Here is a 25,732-nt window from a genome sequence, read left to right on the forward strand (position 1 = left end):
TACCAAAGCGTTTTTATACGCGAGCTTCGCAGTGGGGCAGTAGTGCTTTCGCCAGTGTCTCTCCAGGTTCCGGCAGTACTGTCTGTGGAGTCTAAGGTCCTCAGTGAACCATGGTGCAGAAGGCACTGCACGATTAGGGGAAACACGTTTGGTCGGGACTAACTGATTGGCCGCCTCCCGAATCCATTCTTGATACCTTGTGGACCCCAAGCATGGGTCGGGGGAGGCCTTATATAAGGCGTTATTGAGAGTGACAGAGAGGAGTGGAATATCAAGATTCTTCTAAACTCTAGTGGTTATGGAAGCATGTGTTTTGAACTGCGGCGGATTAGGATTATGAACTGGTAGGGTAAAGACCACTGCAAAGTGGTCTGACCATACCAGCGGAAGAACAGTAAGCAAAGAAATATCCTGGTTATTAGTGAATAATCCACCTAAAGTGTGCCCTGCTTGGTGAGTGGGGCAACTGACTAGTTGTCGCAGTCCCACTGACTGGAGGTCATCTATTAAGTGAGTGGTGTCTTTATCGCATGTCGCTTCTAGGTGAAAATTAAAATCGCCAAGAATGGTGAAGTCACTGGGTTCTAAAGATAGCTCCGTAAAATAATGTAAAGATGCAAGAAAATGTGTGCGAGGACCAGGGGGGCGGTATAGCAAAATGCCTTTAAAGGCTTGATTATGGTTAAATGATATAGAGTAGGCCAGAGCCTCACAGCTGGCATGCTGGATAGATTCTGTTGTAACAGAATAAGTGGCTCTATGGATAATGGCTAGGCCCCCTCCCCTGGTTACTTGTCTATCAAGTCTTGTCACACAGAAACCATTGGGTGTGGCCACACAAAAATCTGGACCAGAGGCTGCGTCCCCCCATGATTCTGTGATAAAAAGAATATCTAGTTCCTGGTCCGTAATACACTCCCTAATTTCCAGATGATGTTTGGGAAGGGAGCGGACATTAATCAATGCCATACAGTAAGGTGGTTTATGTTCCTGGGTTAGAGGTAGCGAACTGATAGAAGATAGGGGAGGGTGAATTGTAAAGCCGCAGCCTGGACAAATTGTGGCGGAAGACGTGCAAAGAGTGGGAAGTGATAGTATTATACACTGGTGAGAACTCTTACCATGATTGAGGTCCCTTAAAAGTTTGGAGGGGTAGCGCAGGAAAGTGCCAGTAATGGAGGTAGTTCCTAGACCAGGAGGTATGGCCCTAGGCCCGGAACAGGCGCGGACGGGCGCAGACGGGCTTGCCTTAGGCGCGACTTCGGCCCGCCCGCGGCACGCCTGCTGCGCTCGTCCGCTGCGCGTCCTAGGGGGCATTCGGTTTTTATGCCGGTAGTGGTGAGCAGCTAGACTGCTAACCTGGGCGCAAACCGGAACTGTAGTTTTCACACTTCCTGTAAGGCGATCAATCCCTCCACACAATCTGAAGGCTCAGTGGTGGACCGGGGAACACGCCTATCCGAGCACAAAGTAAGTTCGCAATTCAATTTACTTTAGTGACATGGCAAAATATTTGTGACAGTTTAAAAACCGCTAGGGCGCTTTTAAGTGCACGTCCGTCGGCAATTTAAAAACATATACAACACAGTGAATAAAATTCCAAGTAATGCTAATTAGCTGGGCATTGAAGGCAACGCTCCGATCAGCGTGGTGGTGTCCCAAAAAGAATCCACGAGCTGAGAGAGTCAATGGTTTTTATGCCGGTGGTGGTGAGCAGCTAAACTGCTAACCTGGGCGCAAACCTGAAGTGTAGTTTTCACACTTCCTGTAAGGCGATCAATCCCTCCACTCAATCGGAAGGCTCAGTGGTGGACCGGGGAACACGCCTATCCGAGCACAAAGTAAGTTCGCAATTCAATTTACTTTAGTGACATGGCAAAATATTTGCGACAGTTTAAAAACCGCTAGGGCGCTTTTAAGTGCACGTCCGTCGGCAATTTAAAAACATATACAACACAGTGAATAAAATTCCAAGTAATGCTAATTAGCTGGGCATTGAAGGCAACGCTCCGATCAGCGTGGTGGTGTCCCAAAAAGAATCCACGAGCTGAGAGAGTCAATGGTTTTTATGCCGGTGGTGGTGAGCAGCTAAACTGCTAACCTGGGCGCAAACCGGAAGTGTAGTTTTCACACTTCCTGTAAGGCGATCAATCCCTCCACACAATCGGAAGGCTCAGTGGTGGACCGGGGAACACGCCTATCCGAGCACAAAGTAAGTTCTCAATTCAATTTACTTTAGTGACATGGCAAAATATTTGTGACAGTTTAAAAACCGCTAGGGCGCTTTTAAGTGCACGTTCGTCGGCAATTTAAAAACATATACAACACAGTGAATAAAATTCCAAGTAATGCTAATTAGCTGGGCATTGAAGGCAACACTCCGATCAGCGTGGTGGTGTCCCAAAAAGATATGTTGGCATCTGCCAAATTTCTGAGCACATTTGATCTAACAGCTGGCTAGTGGCAGATCAGACTTGCTGATGAGGCAAAGCCAAAAACAGCATTTGCAACCCCTAGTGGACTTTATCAATTTGTGGTAATGCCCTTTGGTCTGAAAAATGCCCCTGCCACATTTCAAAGGTTGGTGAATAAAGTCTTAATAGGTCTAGAGAACTATAGTGCAGCTTATCTTGATGATATTGCTGTCTTTATCTCCACCTGGGAAGATCACCTGATCCACCTTAAAAATGTTTTGGAGGCCCTGCAAAAGGCAGGCCTAACTATCAAGGCTACTAAGTGCCAGATAGGGCAGGGTCAGGTTGTGTACCTGGCCCACCTTGTAGGTGGAGGCCAGGTTCAACCATTGCAGAGCAAAATCCTGACCATAATGGACTGGGTTGCTCCCACCACCCAGACTCAGGTCACAGCTTTCTTGGGCCTGACTCGGTGCTATAGGAGATTTGTCAAGGGGTATGGTTCCATAGTGACACTCCTGAATGACTTAACTTCTAAAAGAATGCGTAAGAAAGTTCAGTGGACAGTCAGCTGTCAAAAGGCGTTTGATGACCTGAAGCAGGCCATGTGCACTGCACCAATTCTGCAAAGTCCTAACTACTCCAAAGAATTCATTGTCCAAACAGATGCATCTGAGTTGGGGGTAGGGTCTGTGCTGTCACAATTGAATGATTAAGGTCAGGACCAGCCAGTAGCTTTTATTAGCAGAAGGCTGACCCCTAGAGAGAAACGTTGGTCAGCTATTGAGAGGCAGGCCTTTGCTGTGGTTTAGGCTCTGAAGAAGCTGAGGTCATACTTGTTTGGCACTCACTTCACAGTTCAGACAGACCATAAGCCTCTCTTATGGCTAAAACAGATGAAGGGTGAAAACCCCAAACTTCTCAGGTGGTCCATTTTCCTACAGGGGATGGACTATACAGTGGAACATATACCTGGGAGTAACCATGCCAATGCAGATGGACTCTCCAGATATTTATACTTAGAACATACAGACTCAACTGTTCAAGGTTAGTTTAATGTCCCTGCGTTTGGGTGGGCGGGGTTGTGTAGGAGAGTAGGATATGCTTCCTATGGTTACCCCACTTTTTGCTGTATTTCACTGCTTTTTTTTACTTTAGTCTGGCTGTGACCTTGCTAATCAGGACCACAACCTAGCTGTTCTCTCTCTAAATGTATTGCATCTACTTTAGGTACATACCAGATTGGTTACTAGGTCACCCTTTTGAGTCCCTAGCATATGGTACCTTAGGTACCAAGGGCATTGGTACCTCAGAGGCCTACCATGGGCTGAAACATGTATTATGCCACCCCTGGGAAGCCTTCCAAAATGGCACCACAGGTCTGCACTTGCACAACCTGGGTAAGGTGGTGTAAACACCCCTTACTTAGATATAGTATACCTATATCTACCTATATATATATATATATATATATATATATATATATATATATATATATATATATCACGGCTACTTTCCTTTTCGTCTTTACACAAAGGTAAAAGCAATGAGATCAAAAAACAATAAGGGAGGGACCACAAGAATAGAAGAATCAGGAGACACCACAGAATCGGAAGTCTCCGAAAATGAAGAGGCACGGAAAGATAAAGATGCTGCGGGAGGCTCAGAAACAAACAAACTCCCTTTTCGCGACGAGCTTCAAATCATCAGACAGTCGCGACAGAGAGGAGGCAGGGGGAAACCCCCAGAACATCAACAACAAAGAAACGCCCCACGCGGAGGAGCGGCGAATGGAGGAAAAAGCAATTACTCGCCACCGACAACTCGCAGTGCAAGATACAACAAAAGGCGTTTATAGAAAATAATGATCAAGAACAAGCTAACAGCCTGACTATTGTGAACTTGAGCCATCGCATCCTAACGAAAGAAGAAGAACATGTGCTAAAGTTAGGTCTCTCCTTTTGTCCCTCCAAGCCGCTGGAGTATACACAAACGAAAATAGATCTGTATAAGTTTTCAAGAAAGTTGAAATTGCACAAATTTTACAAAATGCGACCAAAGAAAATAATGACTCAAATCAAAAGGAGAGATGAGACACAGGAAATTCGTGTAAAAGACATTCCGGCATTAGAAGCCATGCAGGAACTAAGAGCGGAGGGGGCAAGTCAACCTGATAACTTATCGCAAGTGAATATAGTACAAAAAGGAGGAGATACCAATTTTAAACCAGCATCGACATTTGTACCGCAAATGCCAAGTGACAATATAGATCTGTTCATAGAATCAGTCTCGAAAGAACTAAGGAAAATAGAGAAAAAAGGACCAACGAATAAACAGTGGAATTTAACACCGAAACATCAAGAGGCAATAAAAAACTTACAAAGTGACAAAAAGTTAATTATAAAGCCCTCAGATAAAGGGGGGAACGTCGTCCTACAAACATATGAATCCTACAATGAAGAGGCACTAAGACAATTACAGGATACAACGTGTTACCAAAAAGTGGAGAGGAAAGACTATCAAGAGAGTATTACAGAGTGCCATGACATGCTAAAAAAAATGGTATGGCAAAGGGATAATCGAAACGGAGGAGTTTTTGTATTTACGATGCCTAAATCCAACTACACCTTGTTTCTACCACCTACCAAAGGTACACAAGGACAGAGCAAAGCCACCGGGACGCCCAATTGTAAGTGCCCAAGGGAGCCTTTTGGAACACATATCCATTTATGTTGACTATTTTCTGATTGATTATGTTAAGACGTTACGAAGTTACTTAAGAGACACAAAAGACCTATTGAGCAAGTTAGAACAGCTCGCGTGTAGAGAAGGAGATTTACTTATAACAATGGATATTGCTAGTTTGTATACTAGCATAGGCCACAAACATGGTATAGAAGCAGTGGAAAAGATTTTGTCAACGCGAGAGACTAACTTTGCAGAACATAATGCAATGCTTTTGGATTTCTTAAAGTTTAGCCTAAATAATAACATCTTTATGTACCAAGACCAATATTATAAACAATTGGTGGGAGTAGCCATGGGTACGAGTTATTCCCCCAGTTTTGCAAATATTTTTGTGGGATGGTGGGAAGAAAACGAAGCATGGGATCCCAAATACGAAGAGTGGACACAACATATATTGGTGTGGTACAGATACATAGACGATCTGATGATAATTTGGCGAGGGTCCAAGGGCAAAGCGGAAGAGTACATTGAGAAACTGAACAATAATAACTATAATTTACGTTTCACACAAGAAATAAGTAGTAGCAAAGTGAGCTTCCTAGATCTGGAAATAAGAATAGAACAAGGCAAGATACATACACAATTGTACAGAAAACCCACAGCTGGGAATTCGATACTGCACTCCATGAGCAGCCATCCACCTGGGCTGATCTACAGCATTCCGTATGGAGAACTTTTGCGTGTAAAACGCAATTGTACATCAGAGGAGGATTACCAAGAGAATGCAAAGAAGAGTGTAGATAGATTTAGGTTGCGAGGCTATGGGGAGAAATGTCTGAAAGATGCACAAAAGAAAGTGAATAACATTCCACGAAAAGATACGCTTCAGATTAAGAACAAGAAAACCGGAATGGAAGGGAGTTTTAGACTAATTACCACCTATTCAGAGGGAGCGGGGATGTTAAGAACAGCAATGAGAAGGAGTTGGAATCTGTTAACAACAGATCCAATAATAGGTACAGATATTCCAAAGCAACCTATGATAACTTATAGAAGAGCAAGGGCGTTAAGGAATGCTCTAACAAACAGCTATCTCGCTCGCCCAGTAGAAGAACCATTCGGGAAATCTATACCGGGCTTCTACCCTTGTGGGCGCTGCAAAGCGTGCAGACATAGCAAGAAAGTAACATCTTACCAGGTACGTGGACAACAACGAAAGATTAAATCATTTTTGACCTGTACAACGCCATACACAGTCTATTGCTTAGTGTGTCCATGCGGACTACGCTATATAGGGAGCACAGTAAACCCAACAAAAATGCGTATCCTAGAACATCTTAGGGCAATTACAAATTGTGACCCATCATATCCAGTGGCGAGACACTATAAGCTATACCACAAGAGCAATAGTGAACAATTGGAATATTTTGCACTAGACCAAGTACCTAATAACCCTAGAGGGGGAGATAGATTACAAAAACTAAGGCGATTGGAATCTAGGCATATTATAGACATTGGAACTAAGAACCCTGGGGGTCTCAATAGCCATGAAGAGATGACTGTACACTTAGGATAAATGATTGCCATTTGAACTGTATAAAGTATGAGCTGACTAAGAGAATTTCTGAAAATGTTGAAAAGTTTTAAGATTAGATGAATTGTGATTGAATTGATTTTATTTATTTTATTTCATTTATTGTAATTTTGGTTAAGGGGATAAGTTGCATAGTGTGTTTATGAGATATGAAACATACAGGGTTACATAGCATAAGCCCATCCAGGGCAAAATAACAGTATAAGCGCAAGCCCATTTAGGGCGTAATTTATGTTACAAACGTTGACGAGATGCAATGCAGTGTAAGCCTATCTAGGGTAAATAATTGCATAGAATGATGCTAAATATAAATTGCGAGTACAACTGTTTGTCAATATGCGCAAGCCCATCCAGGGCGTGATTAATGTTATAGATGGTGATGCAAATAATGAATCACTCCAATATGGCGCTTATGTTTGGGAGATAGCCCTGTTTCTATCTCGTTTAAATTGTATCACGTGAGGGGTATAAAAAACTCAAAAAAATGGCGCGTCAGTGTACCACTGACAAAGGCAGGAGCCGAAACGCGTCTGGTGCTCAGAGGATCGAAAATAAAAACGCTGATCCTACTCCCGTGAGTGCTGTTTTCTTTGTGTAAAGACGAAAAGGAAAGTAGCCGTGATAATAGCGAGGCACGCCCCTCGCAACACGCACCCGTGCTTGAGTGCATGACTTGGCGTAACGAGGAGCAGCAATATATATATATATATAGACACATATTAACCTATAAGTCACTCCTATGGCAGGCCTTGACAATCCTGAAGGCAGAGTGCTTGGTTTTGTGTGAGAGGGTGCCCTAGCATGAGCTGAGCCCCTCTGCAGCTTTCGGAATCCCTTCCTTATAGCTGGTCTATGATATAGCCACACCATATACTCTTAAGTGCATTATAATCCTCACGGTTAATGCTAACTTTGGTTTGGCTTTATTAAAACATGTGGTGTTTGTTGTCAAACACTTTGGAATACTACCCCCCGCCAGTTCTGGCGGCAGGGGTAGAATTCCACCCTTCTGGAGGGAGAAGACATGTAGTTACTAGTTTACCCGGTTAAAGTTAAACAGAGCCTCAGCATCACAAAATGGATGCTGCTGCCACAGACATGAGTCTGACCTCCTGTTGCTGGATGAAACTCCAGCAGGGGAGGCCTGGGCAATAGGTTTCCTGTCCAAGGAGGTGCGAGCACCTCCCCAGACAGGCTTTAGTGTATTGGGTGTAACAAATATAGTATGAAGTTCCTGGGGGAAAAACTATTGAAATTATTAAGAGAGCAGGTGGGAACTAGGTCAGTAGTGGGAGGACAAATGAACCCCAATGTCAGACAAAAACTCAAATCAGGAGGAAGATTTCCTCCTTTACAGAAAAAGACCCTCACACACCCAACAAGCGGGTGTCTTGCTTCATCATCGGGCCTGCTCCTACTCGGGTCGGCGGTGCAATACCCGATCAGGCGCCCTGAAAGTGGCCTACTTGGCGGAGATATTTTTTCAAGCCGTTGGGTGCAGTGCGTGTAAGGGCCCTAGATTTAAAGGTGGGTGTAGGTGATGATTTAAGTGTAGTGTGAGTTAAAACAGGAAACAGGGGTCCACTCAGAATTATTTTAATGAATTGTGGCCACTGCCCTAGTTAAAAATACAAAGACGCACCCTCCCACTCTAAGGTGTGTGGGGACGTGTGCTGGTGAAAAAGGTCGACATGTTTCTTGCCTTGATACAAGTGTTGGCAATTCTTCAGGACCAATGAATAAAAATTGATCTACCTACACTTTTTGGTGGTGGTCATGGCCTCATTAAGGCTATAGTATGATCACCTATACAGCACCCTAAAAAGTGGTACTAGTAGATCTAGCTCAACCCAGTTAGAGTTGAGAGCACATGACAACAGTACTGGAGGAGGCAGACACTTAAAGAGTAGTGTCGGTTACACCAACTCAGGATAGCGTGTAGCCTACCCCGGCGCTCCTTCCAGTCTGGGACGCTCTAGTGTATGCTTTTCAGACACTGCCTGGGGCACACAAGGTGCTCCATGCATTTCCCAGTTCAAACTGGTTGCTGGGGCACTCAGCCCCAGCTCTGGCACAAAACTGGACAAAGGGGAAGGGGTGTAACCACCCCCTCCCCAGGTCCTCCCATCAGTGGGACCCTAGAGTTAGTCCAACCCCTAAACTTGGTATAAGTATAGGAACCGAGTCACTAGGACTTTAGATTATCCTGAACGAAACTTTGAAGAAGAAATCTTGGACCTTCGACATTCCATATCGACGGGAAGACGGAAGAAATCTCCCTTGGGGTCAAGGAGTGACTACCCTGTTCAAACAGGCACCAAAGAAGCAGCTTTCCGGTCTGCATTTTCAAGGCTCCCGATGGATCCTGAAGAATCTGTGACACAGGACATGAACTTCCAGACATCTCCGAGGCTGACACGAGTCCCAGTGAAGCTGAGACCTGTAGCTATCACGAGAGATGTGGGACCGGAACTCCTGGACATCCTGCAATTTTGCAAGTGCACCTACTTCCCGAAGTTGCCCAAAGTTGTGCATTGGGCTATTTGTTGTCCTCACCCCGAGCACCTTTTTCCAGTGGAGCTTAGAGGCCTGCAGTCCACGAGTGTTCCGTAGGCCTGCTTTCCGCACTGCAGCTTGAGGTTCCTTCGCAATCCCTAGTCCGAGTACAATCCTTTGATTCTTGGATTTTCTTGGTTGCTCCAGACGTGCCATGACTCCCCTCCAAAGGGTGAGTCCCTCAGACCTTGCTGTTCTGCACCGAAGCCAATCTTGTCATCTTGCGTGGGTTACTTGTGCCAAGGCTTGTTGGGTCCAATCTGGATACCAACACTGCAGCACTCGACATCCAACGTGGGACAGCTCGAATCCAGCTCCTGGTTGTCGTCGACACCTCCTGGACCTCGTCGCTGAAGAGTCAAGCTTCACCTACTTCACCTTAAAGCACCCAACATTGGATGGCATCTCCCTGTCGCCATCCTGGTCACTGGCTAGTGACCCAGACTCTGTCCCCTCTGCTTTCAGGTTCTTCAGATCTCTGATCCACCCATGGATCCATCCGGACACTTTTCCTCTGGTGCCTGCAGCACTTCTTCGCAGCTCTCCATTGGAATCGACAACGAAACCCGAAACTAAAAGATACCTATGCACCCGGATTCCCTGGGTGAGGTAACACGAGAACTTCGGTGCTCCCATGGGTCTTGACTCTCGAAGTGTCTAGTTCTAAAGGGGTTTCAACGCAGTCCACACCTAAGTGTCCTTAAACTTTAAAACTCTAACTTAAACTTTCTCCATAGAAGTCAATAGTGATTCGCGGCTGTGTTGAGACACTGCGCGCGTCCTCCGTGGGTCTCCTGCATCCCTATCTTGTGTGGTTCCTGGTTGCCCCAGCAGTTCTACAGGCCCTAGGCCTCAATTCTAACTCTCACGTGGTTCTTATACCACTATTTTAGTATATGGTTTGTGAGGTCCCTAGGGCACAACATATACAGTGCTAGTTTACTCTGTGCTAATTAAGTTCCTGTATAGTACTTTTGCCTCTAGCCTCATAAATAAACTAAAGGGGTTGAATTTAGAATAAATACATATATTATATATATATACCTGGTGTGGTGCTCTTCCATTTGATCATTCAAGAAATTATAGACCGGTAAAACAAGCTGCTTTACATTCCTTCAAGACTTTTAGCCTGAAGGCTGCTCTCCACAGCTACTACTAGGATAGCTTTCTATAAAGGTTGTCTAAACCTACCATCAATAAGGGTCATTTGGACTGGTGCAAGGTGCCCACTAGAATAGTGGACATCATATGCCAGGCCAACTTCTCACAATGGGTCCAAACTGTGATGGTGTGGTGAGCAAAATAACAATGGATTAAACCCAGATCTTTGCAACTGGGGGTGAAACTGGTTTCTGATGTGTTTATTTTTGCACTACAGGTTTTATTTGTATTCCTCATGTTTGCAATCATGCTTGCTCTCTCATATGAAAGAGCTATGCTCCAAGGTTTTAAGTGGTTTGTGGGAAAGGTTATGGTGGGACCATGTCATAGGGCTCAAGTACCCCCTGACGTATATGATAAGGATACTGCTAGTCAGTCTTCTGCCTCATTCCTCCATATGATTATGGAACTCCTCAGTGACTTGCAGTATTCTTATAATGTACGGCATGGAGTACATTATCCTTACATAATAAACGTTTCAGTGCCAAAATAACATCACCCTGTTGTTTGGAGAACACTCAACAATAAAAATGGATTTATTTAACCCCTTCCACGCTAATGACAAAGCCAGCTCGTCATGGGCGTTACCTGCGCTGCGCGCATGACGAGCTTGCTTTGTCATGTAAAGTGTGATTTATGAGTATTCAGCACACAGCGGGAAAACCCGCTAGCGCTGTAGTGGTTAAACCCTTGCTGTGAAGTTAATTCTTGATGTAAATATTCATATTTGTCAGTGTAAGAAATTGGGGAATCGGTTGTGGAGGGTTTGGAAACACCGTTCAGAAAACAATCACAGTACTTTCCAGTGTGAATCATAAAAGTCACAATATTAACCAATGCTTAACCCTCAGGTAGCTTTGCACAAAAGCAGTCAGGCTTAACTTAGAGGCAATGTGTATAAAGTATTTTTGCAACACACAAACAGTAATATATTGAAAACGCAACACAATAAAAATCTCAAATCAATTTAGCAAAACAGAGTAAATTTTAATGCACTAAAATGATACCATAACGACAACAATCCAATCAGCAGAACCAAAGATACAGGGACCAGTTTAGTCCCATTGAAAAAGCTACCTTCCCTAATTCCAATGCAAGGAGTTCTGTTCCCAATAGAGGAGACAACGAGTAGCAGGGAGAATATCGCCAATGGTGTTGCTGTACCACGAATAGCAGGCCTGAGGTCATAGACGGTTGTCTCTGGGGCGCGAAGATAGGGTTGGGCGTCTTAGACTGTCATTGCTGGAGCTTTGCGCTGGCGGTCACTATGGGTTATCACTGTTGTATCGCAAAATGCAGATCTTGCATTACCGATTGTCGCTGAATTTTACTGATGCGCAAAGAGTCAGGTTCACCAGAGCTTCGCATTGGGGGTTGTCAAGGATGGCAGAGTCGGGTGTGTACTGGCCCATTCACCTTTTATTGTAAGGGAGTTCACTATGATACCAGCCAAGGGCTCAGGACCTAGGGAGGCACCTCTTGGGGATCAGAGACTTACTCTAGCAGAGGCCAACAGGGCTCAAACAGGTCCAGTTGCAGGTCCAGGCTGGTCCATTTGCAACAGGTCAGCTGGGCAGTTGGAGGGAGGACCCTGGATATTATTGTATCCCTGTTGCTCAGCACAGCAGGTCAGCCAACTGACCCTTGGATTCACTCAGGTTATCCTGGGATGAAGGGAGTGGGTCCAGTTTTCATTCTCAGAGAAGAGGGCAGTCCTCTGGGGAACAAGGCAGTCCTCTGGGGAACAAGGCATCACTCAAGCAACAGGGCAGTCATCTATCTGGGGAACAATGCAGGCCTCAAGCACAAGGGCAATCCTCTGGGGAACAAGGCAGGCCTCAAGCAACAGGGTAGTCCCCTGGGGAACAAGGCAGTCCTTCTTTGGTAGTGTCCAAAGATCCAGGAGTGTATTGAAGAGTGGTTCTGAGGTCCACTATTTATATGTGGTGCCAGTCTTTGAAGTGGGGAGGATTCTCTATACTGCTCCCACATCTGGTTCTGGAACGTTCTCCTCTTCCCCTATCAATTCTCCAAGAAGTCTGAGGTGATAAAATACCTAGTATCATGTTCCTATGTGTGTATGCTGGAGGCAGCCCTTTGAAATGTAAGTGCGGAAGGGAACAGCTCCTCCCCAACCATCCTGGCAGAATAGCCCTCCCTGTCAACACCTCATCTCCATTTGTCTCAATGTCTGCGATGAAGACATAAAGGCCAACAACTAAGCTATTCACAGTCATGTGACACAGGACCCTGGCTGCAGGCACCTCCTGGTTTGGACAAGAAAATGCCAACTTTCTAAAAGCTATCACTTATGTTTTTTTATATACTTTTTTTTGAAGGACTTATTCTTTTTAGGCAAAAGAAGATATACATTTATAACATAACATTACAAACTGAACAAATTTTACAAAACACACATAAATCAAGAATACATCCGATAAACACAGAACATTAAACATTAAAATTTCATTAATTTCATCAATGTTTACAAGTCAATTTCTTGTTAGAGACAACAAAGCAACGTTGATTCACAAGAGTAACACAGTATGTATCTATTTTAATTTAATATATCACTCAATGATATAATGAACTCTTGTAGATGTGCCGACACGTTTCAGGTTTGAGTACCCAATTCTCAAACCCTAATCAGGGCTTTGTTATTTATCTGTATCTTTCAATCAGACGGGCGGTGTTTCCATTAGTATCAATGGGGACGTTGTACTGTACTTCAAGTTCTATTTCTCCATATGCACCATCCGGCGCCTCTTGTAGAGGAGGAAGAGGTCGTGGTCAATGTATCAGGGATCCTTATGTCTGTGTCCTGGGTTGAATAGACGATTCGATTCTCTGTATCTCAATGACAGTTCGTTGTAAGCACGACCTGTCTTTAAATTAGAATTCAGTTCCTCTCTCGTTGTCTTTATCAAAAGACCCCGGGGGTCCATTGTGTCCCTCGTTAAGCGTCACGCACTTGATACGCTCGCTCCCCGCCTCAACTGTCAGGCTCCCACTGGATCTTCTTAAATACAATATACCCTGCCTTTTGGGTTTTTGAGGGCCAATGTCATAGGTTACCTATACGTATTAAAAAGGAAGCTTTGGGCATGCTAAATGGTTTATTTTGCCAGGTTGAATTAGCAGTTTTAAATTGCACTACAAACTGCAATGGCAAGCATGAGAAAAACTTTAAAGTACTACTTAAGTGGGCGGCGCAATGAGGACTGCAGGTCTACTAGTAGCATTTAATTTATAGGCTCAGAGTAATTGTAGTACCATATACTAGGGACTTATAAGTAAATTAAACATGCCAAACGTGTAAAACAATTCTACTATATTTTAACCGCATGCGTGCGGGCGGAATTCCGCTCGTACGCTGAGATATGCGAAAGCGCATGTTACGTGACGAGCTGGGCTCGTCATCAGCGTAGCAGGAGGCTACCTCATGACGAGCCCAGCTCGTCATCAGCGTCGAAGGGGTTAAGGTGAGAGCACAAGGGTAGTAATGCCACCAAAAATGAAATTCAGAAAACAGGAGAGGTCAAGCAAAACCTTTGGTGTTGACCCCGCAGATATGGCCAAGTCCAATAACTGCGTTGTGCCCAACTTTTGTGACAACGAAGTATCATTATTGCAAGCTATATTCACCGCACATCCTTTTAAGTTTTTAGAAATAGGAGCAGGTGTTGCCCATATATTTACTTGTGAAGCACTTCAACTACCCGTTGGTGATAAGGAGGTGAAAACATACAGCGATTCAATAAATTGTTGTTTTACAATGAGGTTTCATTTTTCTTTTGTGTCAAACGGAAAGACAAAATCAAATCAACTAGCTTTGAGCGAATCCTCCAGTCTCCGCTTCACTCGGGAATCTCCATGGCAATAGCGCGTGCAGCCGAGTGCGCCATACCGACTGGAAACAGAAACTTCTAGAAACAACATGCAACCGTGACAACAGGAATGCGAATGTAAATTTGCTGCTCTTCAATAAGACAAACATGAGTTCGAATTTCGTCTAAAAGGCAATTAATAAAATCCTTTTCTTTCTTTGCTGCTTTATATTTAGCAGTAAAGGAATCTCTCCCTTTCACTTACCACAATGATCACGGCCTTTTCTTGTTTTCTCTTTTACAATGGCAGCAGTTGTGTCACACTTGAGTATGTTGCTCAGGTTTGACGTAAAGTGGCAAGTTGGACAGGCTTCTTGTAATTGTTTTCCTTTCATCCTGTACTTAAATGACTTTTTAATTACTGTATTGACGCACGTAGTTCCCTTTCCACTCTACATGCCTAGCAAACATTTTCTGGCAGAAATTCACCCTAATGAGCAGCTGTTATGAAGTGAGTGGCAGCACAAGTACATTGACATTTACCGGGGAAGAGAGGAGACAAGCCATGCCTATGGGAGAAGGTGGGCTAGAGCTAGATAACATGTTTGCTGTTTATATAACACACTTTTTGCAAAAGAAAAATAGTCATTAATAAATCATTCTAAATAACCACCAAGTTTACAACATCTCTCCTGACATAAAGATAACGAGAAAAAACACAATTTTATGAGGAGCTCTAGCCATGTCTTGTTAATTTAAATTCAACTGATTTCCTGATTGATATCCTACCACTGTATTTCTGACTTTTTGATTGAGTTTTGAATATTATTGAACAGGAAGCCGCTATGTATCTATTATATTTACTATATATCATCCAGGGTTTTTATGTGAACTCTGGGACTTGCAGTTCGGTTTCTCTAATGGAATAAACAAGACTACAAGTCCCAGAATTCTAAGAAAACCCCACCACATCACACATGGACCTGGGAAACTTGTTAGGGCTGCTATTATATTTTGTTTGTTAAAATTTTATTAACTTCTTTTAACAAAAATTATGATCAAGACGCTCTTGTTTCATTGAACAATTCAGATGGATGAGGATCTAGGGAATATCGTCAATGTAAGATTTTGGGAGTTGCCTGCAGGAGGGAGAGTTGGCGTATCCCATACTCTGTATTTCTAGGCCCGTTTTATTAGGAAGCATAGCTGCTTTACCTTTCACAATAGTTACGTTAACTATCATCTACACCCTTTTTTCATAAAAACTTTATTGCCATATGATTGTTTGCTAAACATTAATTTGCTTCATTATGACTTTGCTCCAATTAACTTTATCCAATTCAAAACTCTTGAGGTAATCGACAAATAAAGTTAACGTTAAAACAAATATGGACATAACGTCCTACAAGCAATGGAGAAATTTCGATTACCCCAAATATGCCTACCGACAGCAGATAGACTCTGACAATTTGGAAGACATCTTGCTTGGCAGGGAAACAGTCAGGAATCAGATAATAAGCATGATAGTAACTGATAGTGAGATGGTTATGGCTAGCTGTGAGACTCCTAGGACCAAAGCTGCAAAGCCCCAATGAGGTCCAAGATAGCCGAAACATACATGGATTTCCTTGTATTTCATTCAGAACTGTGCATTCTGTTTCCAGGCCTTATCTTACTCTCACCCACAAATGTTAGTGCAGCTAGACAAAATGTCAGTTCGGTTTGTTCTACTCCTATTGATTTTAAGTTTTTGCTGTGACTTAGTCTTGTTGATGAAGTCAAAGTCTGTAGAAAGGTCTATGAAGGGCAGATATAAAGATACTATATTATCCACCAGAAGATGAAGATTAACACCTTTATCTTACTTGGTCGCTACCAGACTCAAGTGGCAGCTTTTCTGGACTGCTGGAACTTTGTAGTTGCCCATCGGACTATAGTGGCCTCTTTGACATCCAAGAATCATCCCAAAAGGTGGTTTGTACTGGGAAGAATCAGAAAGCTTTTGGGGAACTGAAGAGAGCACCTTGAAACACCCTTGTACTGAAGGCTCCTGACTATAGTCAGCCCTTTGTAGTATAGATGGATACTTTTGGGCAAGGGAATTAGAGTGGTAATGGATAAGTTCAGTGGCAAGGGAAGAAAGCATCCAGTGACCTTTATAAGTCATAGATTACAACCCAGATAGTAGATTTAGGTGACCATTGAGAAAGAATGCTTTCCCATAGTCTGGGATTAGAAGGTTCCGACTATATCTGTTTGGTCCCAAGTTTGTGGTTCAAGCCAGTCCAGTTGATGGCAACGATGGGTGAAAGTCACAAGTTTCTGAAATAGTATGTCCCACTGCAAGGTTTAGAGTTCACAGTGTAACACAAAGCCTGAATAAACCATGTGAATGTAGATGGACTTTCCTGCTGGTTTTGCTGATCCAATGACCAGATGTCTCTAATGGTGGAGCAAGGTTTAGGGGAGGCTGATGGAACGGAAATGTCCGCTGCATGCTGTACAGTTATGTTTCCCCTGCTATGAGAGCCTGAGTGCAGGGATATGGTATCCTGTTTTTTCATTTGGCACTAGTGCACACAGAGGCCTAAGCTTGTCCCTTGACATGAGTGTAGTCTTGGACCCGTTCTGTGACCTGGAGGGGTCCACAGAGCATGTCCTTATTTTGCTTACAGTGGGCTACTCTCTCTGTCATAACTTTATCATGTGGAGCAGCGGTGGCAGTGTACTGTGTTTCATTAATAAATAGTTGTGACCAGACCATTTTATCTGTGTCACAGGAGTGAAAGCCTACTGGTTAACTCATGTAATGGTGCGCTTCTATGAGCTAACCTATAGCATAGTGCTAACATTCCAAGTGTATGTTGTGCATATTTGCGTATGAATGTGTACATTCATTGTGAGTATGAGTGTGCCAGAGTAGTGGAGGTTAGTGGGAGCATTATGGATACCCTGGCCTTTTCCAAGATACCAATCTGCAAGCCATAGGACTGGTGGGCCAGTATCTCCAGATTTGCAGATCTGCAGCAGAACTATGGCCAACCTCATCACTGTGTTAAGAAGTTTGAATGCTGCCAATCTCACCACTGTACCAAAAAGTATGACTGTGGCTGACCTTGCCGCTGTGTCAAGAAGTTCAGCTGTTGACGGACATACCACAGTGATTGAGAAATTTATACACAGTAGTCCTCTCCACTGTGATCCCAAATACACCTGAGGCAGTCATTGCTGCTAAACAAGAAGTGCACCTGTGGCTGCTCATTGTTACTTGGTAACCCCTCTTTTTAGGTAATATGGCCCACCTGAAGCATATCGCCATTTGACCAAGAAGCAGCTCGGAAGCTGAGAGATACTGTGGGGCACCTGTGACTCCAAGTACCTGACCTCTTGTTGGAGGGCCTCAGCCCCAGCTGCTGCCTATTGCCATGGCTTGCCTGCACAGACAAAGCTGCTCCTGACAATAGTTTGTCTCTCCCCATGGGTCTCCAAACTGGAAGAGGCCCATGTAAACGAGGTGTTATCTCGGCACATGACCCTCAATAACATCCTGGACCCGTCGCAAAATGGCTTCAGACTGGGTCACAGTACCGAGTCTGCCTTGCTAGTCTCCACTGAGTATTTAAGATCTACTCTTGACGCCGGTCAGAGTGCAGCGCTTATATTATTAGATCTTAGCACTGCCTTTGATACGGTGTCCCATGACATCTTGTTGTACCGTTTGGAGACCATCGGGATCACTGGCCAATCTCTGGAATGGTTCCGTGCTTTCTTGTCGGACAGATCCTTCCGGGTGTCGGCATCGCCTTTTCTATCTCAAGTTCATTCCATCCGTCAAGGGGTTCCGCAGGGATCTGCGTTGAGCCCGACGTTGTTCAACCTTTATGTACAACCTCTCGCGGCTGTAGCAAGAGAGTGGGGGCTAACACTGGTATCATATGCTGACGATACTCAGCTGGTTGTCACCTTGGCTGAAGGCCCCTCCGCTACTGCCGCGAGGTTTAGAGATGGGATGACTGCAGTTGCCCGCTGGTTGGCTGACAACTGTTTACAATTGAACGCCACAAAAACGGAAGTGATGCTGATAGGGAAGAACATCTCCCTCTGGAATGAACATTGGTGGCCGGCTTCTTTAGGCACCATACCTATAGCCAAGCCAGTGGTTAAGAACCTGGGAGTTTGGCTGGATACGGACCTCACTTTTCAGTGCCACACGAAGAAAGTGGCAGCGACATGTGTGGGCCTGTTGAGAGGCCTCCGTCCCATCTTGAGGTTCTTTAATGCGCCTATCCGTCAGCTTATTATCCAGGCTACTATCTTATCACGCCTGCACTATGCCAGTGTTTTACTCCTCAGCGCTAATAAAGCTGAGATCTTACGTCTTCAGCGAGTCCAGAACGCAGCAGCGCATGCTCTTGTGGGACTCCCACGTAGATGTTCTGCCAGAGCTATTATTAGTGCCTTACACTGGCTACCGATTCAATCAAGAATTCAGTTCAAGACGCTTTGTGTGGCATTTAAGATTCTGAAAGGTACTAGCCCTGAGCTTCTCTGTCCTCTCTTAACTCCTTACATTCCCCAACGTAACCTTCGCTCCTTGGGCCAGCATCTGGTGACTATACCTAAGTTCAGACTTTGTCGTGTTGGTGGCCGCTCTTTTCGACTACTTGCGGCCAAATTGTGGAATTCTCTGCCTACATCCATTCGTTGCATTGACGAACCATTATTATTCAGGAAAGCCATTAAGACCTTCCTCTTTCCTCTGAACTAGGATCCTTTTGTTCCGCCTACCAGTTTCCTGTACAATGAACGGTCAGCGCCGGGACGCCCCTTAACTGGGACAGCTGTGTGCTTCAATAAATTTATAACATAACATAACATAATGTAGAAGTGAGAGTTGCCTTTTCCTTTAAGGCTCCTGAGCTTCATTCGAACTGCATAGAAAATCCAACCCTGAGGTTCTACTTGACCCAGTTTGCAGAGCCATATTTGGACAAACACCGGGACATCAGAGGAAAATAACCTTAGCACCTACAACTGACCAAATAGTCCCTGCTTGGCCATTGGTCACCAAAATGGTATCTCACAAGTGAATGTGTCCATGGTGAGGATCAAGGGGAGTGGGGACTTGCGAGCAGAGATCCCAGACCACAAAAATGAAAAGTTTATGTGCCGGTGTAAGGGTTATCTCTGAAAATTCCAGAATTAAATATATTAAATATGATTATTACATGCACAAAACCTAACTCACCCTAGGAGACCTCCACAAAATAAATACACCACTGCTGGTTGCTCAAAATGTCCCCAATAGTCTTCTGGTGGAAGGTCCATGCATCTGTGCCAAACTTGATGGGTGTGGCAATCCTGCATCATTGGCACACATGCTTACTAGGGCCTATGTCACACGAGCAAGAGAAAAACAGAAACTTACTTTCAATAGGGATGGTGTTCTATGCAAAAAGGAAAGTTACCAACATTTGGAAGTGCCTCAAATTTCTTGGATAGAATGGGACATGGTGAAACCTCAAACACATGCTGGCTCTTCTGCCATGAACGTTTGACCTTGCAGCCCCTCTGTCACAGATATAGTCATTTGACAGGTCATCATGTCACAGTAACACAGGCAACACCACCAGGCAACACAAAAAGAAAGCCAACTGGTTCACCGCAACTCTTCAAGAATCCAAGTGCTCCTGCTGATGACTGGAAAAGACATGGAGAAACAGCAAAACCCTGTAGGACACTCTGCCTACAAATCAGCCATTACAGCACACCACCAACTCATCAAATCCACAAAGAAGAATTTCCTCCAAGGCCTAATCTTCTCCAATGCCTACAACTCCAAGGGACTCTTCGTCATCATTAAGGAATTCACCAAACCCAACAGGGGAAACAACCAACGTCCCTCCCTCCCAAGACCTCTGCAACAGACTCAGCTCCTTCTTCCACCTCAAGAATAGATGCTCTACAACAACTTCTACAACCAAGACCTGTGCACCGCCCCAACCCCACACCCAATGACGCCACCCAACAGACCCTTCTCACCTGGACCCCTCTCACAACAGCAGACACCCTAAAGACCATGAAGAGCATCCTCCCCTGAGCACCGTCTGACCCCTGTCTGCTGCATATCTCCCACAGGGCCGCCATTGCACCCGAGCTACGTCAAACTATCAACTGCTCCCTCGAGATAGCCACATTGTCTGACAACTGGAAACGTGCCAAAGTCAACCCTCTCTTAAAAAAGCCCTCCACAGACCTGACAGACCTCAAGAACTTCAGGCCCATATTGCTGCTTTTAGTTGGAGCCAAAGTCTTCGAAAAGGCCGTCAACACCCGGCTATCACACTTCATAGAAACCAAATACATCCTAGACACCTCTCAATCTGGATTCCACACCACCCACAACACCGAGATTTTCCTCCTCACCACCACAGAGGACATCCGTGCCCTCCTCGACCAAGGCCATATGGCAGCCCTCATCCTCCTTTTCCTATCAGCAGCCTTCGACACCATCTCCCACCACACACTAGCCACAAGGCTCCACGATGCCGGCATCCAAGGAAAGGCCTAATACTGGCTATGATCATTCCTCTCAGGCAGAACACAGAGAATAAGCCTCCCGCCCTTCCTCCCAGAACCAACAGAGATCAGATGCGGTGTACTCCAAGGATCCTCCCTCAGCCCCACACTCTTCAACATCTACATGGCCCTTTCGCAACCATCGACAGAAACCATGGGCTCAACATCATCTCTTAAACCAATGACACCCATCTCATCCTCCCCCTCACCAACGAACTCGACATCACCAGGTACAATTTCCAAAAAGGGAAGAATGCCGTCGCGACCTGGATGAAGAACAGCTGACTGAAACTAAACTCAGAGAAAACAGAAGTCCTCATCATCACCCCCCCCCTCTTCATGGAATGACACCTGGTGGCCCCCCGCCCTTGGAAACCCACCCACCCCAACGGACCATGCAAGTGACCATGGCATCACACTGGACTCATCAATCACCATGAATCGCCAGATCAACGCCGTCTCCTCCGCATGCTTCAATACCCTCTGCATACTATGCAAGACATTCAAGTGGATCCCCCGACCCCAGGAAACCCATCACTCACACACTCATCACCAGCAGACCAGACTACGGCAATGCCCTCTACGCGGGAATCCACAAAAAACTCCTCCACAAACTCGAGACCGTCCAGAATGCTGCAGCCAGACTAAGCCTCGATATCCCATGGCACAACCACATCACCGAACACCTCTGCAACGTCCACTGGCTCACCGTTGAAAGACTAATAACTTGCAAGCTGCTCATGTATGCCTACAAGGCCCTCCACAACATCGGACACCAATACCTCAATGACCGAATCTCCTTCCACGCCCCCAAGAGAGAAACCTCCCCTCAGCCGACCTCTCTCTAGCCACTGTCCCACAATTCTACAGGACGAGAGCAGGTGGAAGATCCTTCACCTACTTCACAGCCAAGACTGGAACAAATTCCCCCTTCTCCTCTGATGAAGCCCAACACTGCACCAAATCAGGAAGGACCTTCAAGACCTGGCTCTTTGAATGACCCTAACGGAGCTGCCCACACCCACCCCCAGCGCCTTGAGACCCTCACGGGTGAGTAGTGTGCTTTACAAATCCCTATTTGATTGATTGATTGATTGACATCACATATTTAGAGAAGGATGACCATCACTTGCTTTCCCAACACTGCACCACCATGCAAGGCTTAATGGTTCTGGGTAGGGAACAGACAGAAAACTCACATATCTCAGGGCTATTGCTTTGATTCCTTTTCAAAATGCAAACGATCCCTTGCCAGGAGGGTGCAAAAAAGTGGAGTTGCCTCGCCAGCAACACCACCAAAGCCACAGAGACCTCCTCCTGCCTTGCAAAGATATTTAAATTTGGTGGGTGGTCATTCACGAGGGGAACGGAGGACACAGCCTCTGCTGACCTGGCAGGCCACCTGCTCACTCAGCTTCTCTGCTGAATTTATCTACATAACATACCTGCCAACTCACACGGTGCACCATGTGACACGCAATAGCTACTCCTATCACATGGTCTCCAAGTGAGGAACCAATATCACATGGTGGCAGGGAAAACAAGCTGAAAACCACTGTAAATAGTGGTTTTCCAGCTCATATTGAGAGGCTTTGAACTGCCGACATCCATTGAGGGTTGCCCAGGAGATTGCCACCAGCAAGCCTTTGGGGGGGGGACCCGGGCGTGGTGGGGTTCAAAAGTGCCTTGTAAGTACTTCTCGGCACAAAGCCCTGCCCCCTCCTCACACAGTGAGATTGTTTTGTAAGTTGGCAGATATGTCATAATATGTGTAGGGCAGAATTAATATTAAGTGACCCACCAACGAGCATGTGTGCTTTTTCTTACCAGTAGTTTATTCGGTGGTCATATCTTACTTCCATCAGTTTGCCAGTTTTTCTTTTTTTACTACCTCAAGGTACAAAGGTGAGACAGGTGAGCATGTGATAGCATTCATCAGATTATTCATCTTTGAGAGTTTCACTGTAACACATGACCTACATCCACGAGTTTCACTGGAACACATGACCTACATCCACGCTGCATTTTAGCAATCATTCCACTGTCTTTTTATATCCACAAAAACATTTTTAAGTTTGGTACCTAACAGAAAATGACTCAGCATTTCTGTAGATTAGGGTTCCTGGGCCCAATAGACCAAGTTTTAATGATTCCTGGTAGTTTACAGAATTCCTACCTCACTGTTGTGTCTCTTCCATATAGACTTCGCAGTGTGTTGATTTGCTGCACATCAAGGATGCAGGGAAACATTACAAGCAAATTTGCACCATTAATGATGAAATAGGGAATTGAGCAAATTGTAGTTGCACCAGGGCAAACCAAGGACCAGACAAATTTCTTAATGTTTACTCTTATTACATATATTAAAAAATATCCAAAATCAAAGTATCTATTGTTTTTAATGGTATGCATTGGATAAAGGGGATGCAACATCAATTTGTTAAATTTTTAACATTTGAGTCAAAAATGTATTGAAATATGTCCCCGTCCCACATATTACTCAAACGTTATCAGTGCTCTGGGGGGTCACCTGGTAAAACTTCGATAACCCATGTAAATTGATTTTTAAGGTTTAAGTGAGTAAAATAAATTTATGTCACATTGATTTGAGCAGTATTAAAAAAGCAACAAAATGGTAAAAAAAATCGATTTGCCTTGTTTTTCAACAGTTCAAATTTCCTAGAATAAATCGTATGCTATTATGATAACTGTTTCAAGGTGAGCCTTTTAATTGCTGAGAATAACTATGCTCTCGAACAGTCAGATCAGAGCCGTACTTAGGGGTTTTAGAGTGGGCATTCTCCTTTAGAGTGCCCACTCTAACCTTCATTGCAAGGCGCAGGCAGAATAGGCTCATATTTTGCACTTGTATTATGGAACTGGTTTAGAACTAACCCTGTCTTTGGGTGGAGGAATTCCCTTGTGTCAAACGAGACAATTGAGTATCACTAAATTTAGCAGAATACTTTGCAGTAGCTTGCATTCCACCCAGATAGTGTCCTCTTCTCATAATACAATAAGAACCAGGACAGATTTTATCTAGGGTGCCTTCTGAGTAGTCCAGCCATGAACCAGAATTTAAAAATTCATGGAAACTGATGAGAGAACAGAGCTTAATATTTACAAAGAATTTAATAGCACCACACATTACATGTATTGTGCTCAGAAAAATCTGAGCGTTTATGAGATTGCAGAGCTGTCACATGCCCTGATTATTGAGTGGCAGAGCCACATTTTAGTCAAATTATTATAACATAGTGCCCTGGATATAGTGCATTGGTATCCACCCCCCCTCCCCCGAATTACTGATACCGCAGCAGTTACTCGTTTTTTGGCAGTTTTCCACTTTCTTATGTTTCCAGGATTTTGTTGATGAAAACTCCAGGACGGGAGTGGAATTAGGAGTGCGGTTTTACCTCTGAATTTGTAATCCTGTTTCAGAATTCGGAATAAGGTTTATTGAACACTTGGAATGAGGTTCATTGTGTGTTTTTTCCTTAAAAATCAGTATTTGACTTCATTTCAGATTTATGTCTGTGATGCAAACTGTCACCTTGAAGTCATTCAAAACAGCTTTTGAAAGGTACTGAGCCAAATGAGTGGTGTGAGGTAAACAGGAAAAGGGAGTGGGCGCTCACCACAAAGGTAGTCGTTCAAACACTGATATTCCTGTCCTTGGACTTACTGATTCGGCTGGATTGGAATTGGAGCAGCAAATTTAGCACGTTTTGAGTGTGGCCTAACTATATAATTGTAAAGATTTGCACTTGACATCACTATTAAAGTGCATTCACTGTAGGATTAGAGAGTCATGCATGCACTGTGTGCCTTAACTGTATTAAATGATATATATATATATATATTCTAGAAATCTGATGGAAACCATCCTCACACAATTTAAATGTATTTACCTTAAAAACTAAAAAACGTATTTAATGTGTGCACTAATGTTTCACCTTTGTATTTATAATGTAGTTCTAAGTCCCACTCATGTATGTGTACTCAATTTTATTCTACCTTTATGATCCTTAACCGCATCAATGCGGCGGCGTTTCCCGCTGTACGCGGCAATTTCAAAATTACCGCGTTACATGACGAGCTCAGCTCGTCATGAGCGCACGGCAGGTTACGCTCATGACGAGCTCAGCTCGTCATCAGCCCCGAAGGGGTTAACATGAATCTAATGTACTGACAGTTTTATTAATTTGTGTTTGAATGTGCACATGTATATTAAATGTGCACCATTGATTTAATATGCTAAGTTGTCCTGACTAGGCCTTTATTTCATTCTGCATAAATGCTATTTTCCATTTCTGCTTACAAGTCTTTTCCTTGCATGTATAATTCTCATGGTTCATTAGTTTGAGAATAGAGACAACACTGTGCTAGTGATAAAGAGAGCAGTATAATCAACAAGGGAACCCGTTTAGGTAGCTGCGGACCTCGGTTGATTAGTAATTTTATAAAGAACAAAGGTCCTTAGCTTTTGAATAAAGTTATGGATAGCAAACACAGACTTAAATAAGATCTATGGCTCTTTTTCTTCAATGTCCAGCCGGACAAGAGAATATTTATTTTCAAATTTTTAACAAGGATTCATGAATACATGAGACACGAGACAATTTATGAACTGGGTACAAGCCTGTACCAAGTAGAGGGGAAAGAAAACAATACAGGGAAGAAAAATAACAGGCAAACAGAGTGGAGCAAAAGGTGGCTTACGATACAATACAATCTTGCGTAAGCTCAAACCAACAGTTACTGCAACGCATTTTATACAGTTGAAAAATGCAGTACTGTTAAGAAAGTCGACGTGACGTTTCGATCCCTAGCTCCAATTATTAAGTGGGATCATCTTCAGGACTAGTTATTGTGCAATTGCCTGAGTGGTTTAAGACGCCTAGTTCCACCGC

Source organism: Lissotriton helveticus, chromosome 9, assembly GCF_964261635.1.
Source record: "Lissotriton helveticus chromosome 9, aLisHel1.1, whole genome shotgun sequence".
Taxonomy (NCBI): Eukaryota; Metazoa; Chordata; class Amphibia; order Caudata; family Salamandridae; genus Lissotriton; species Lissotriton helveticus.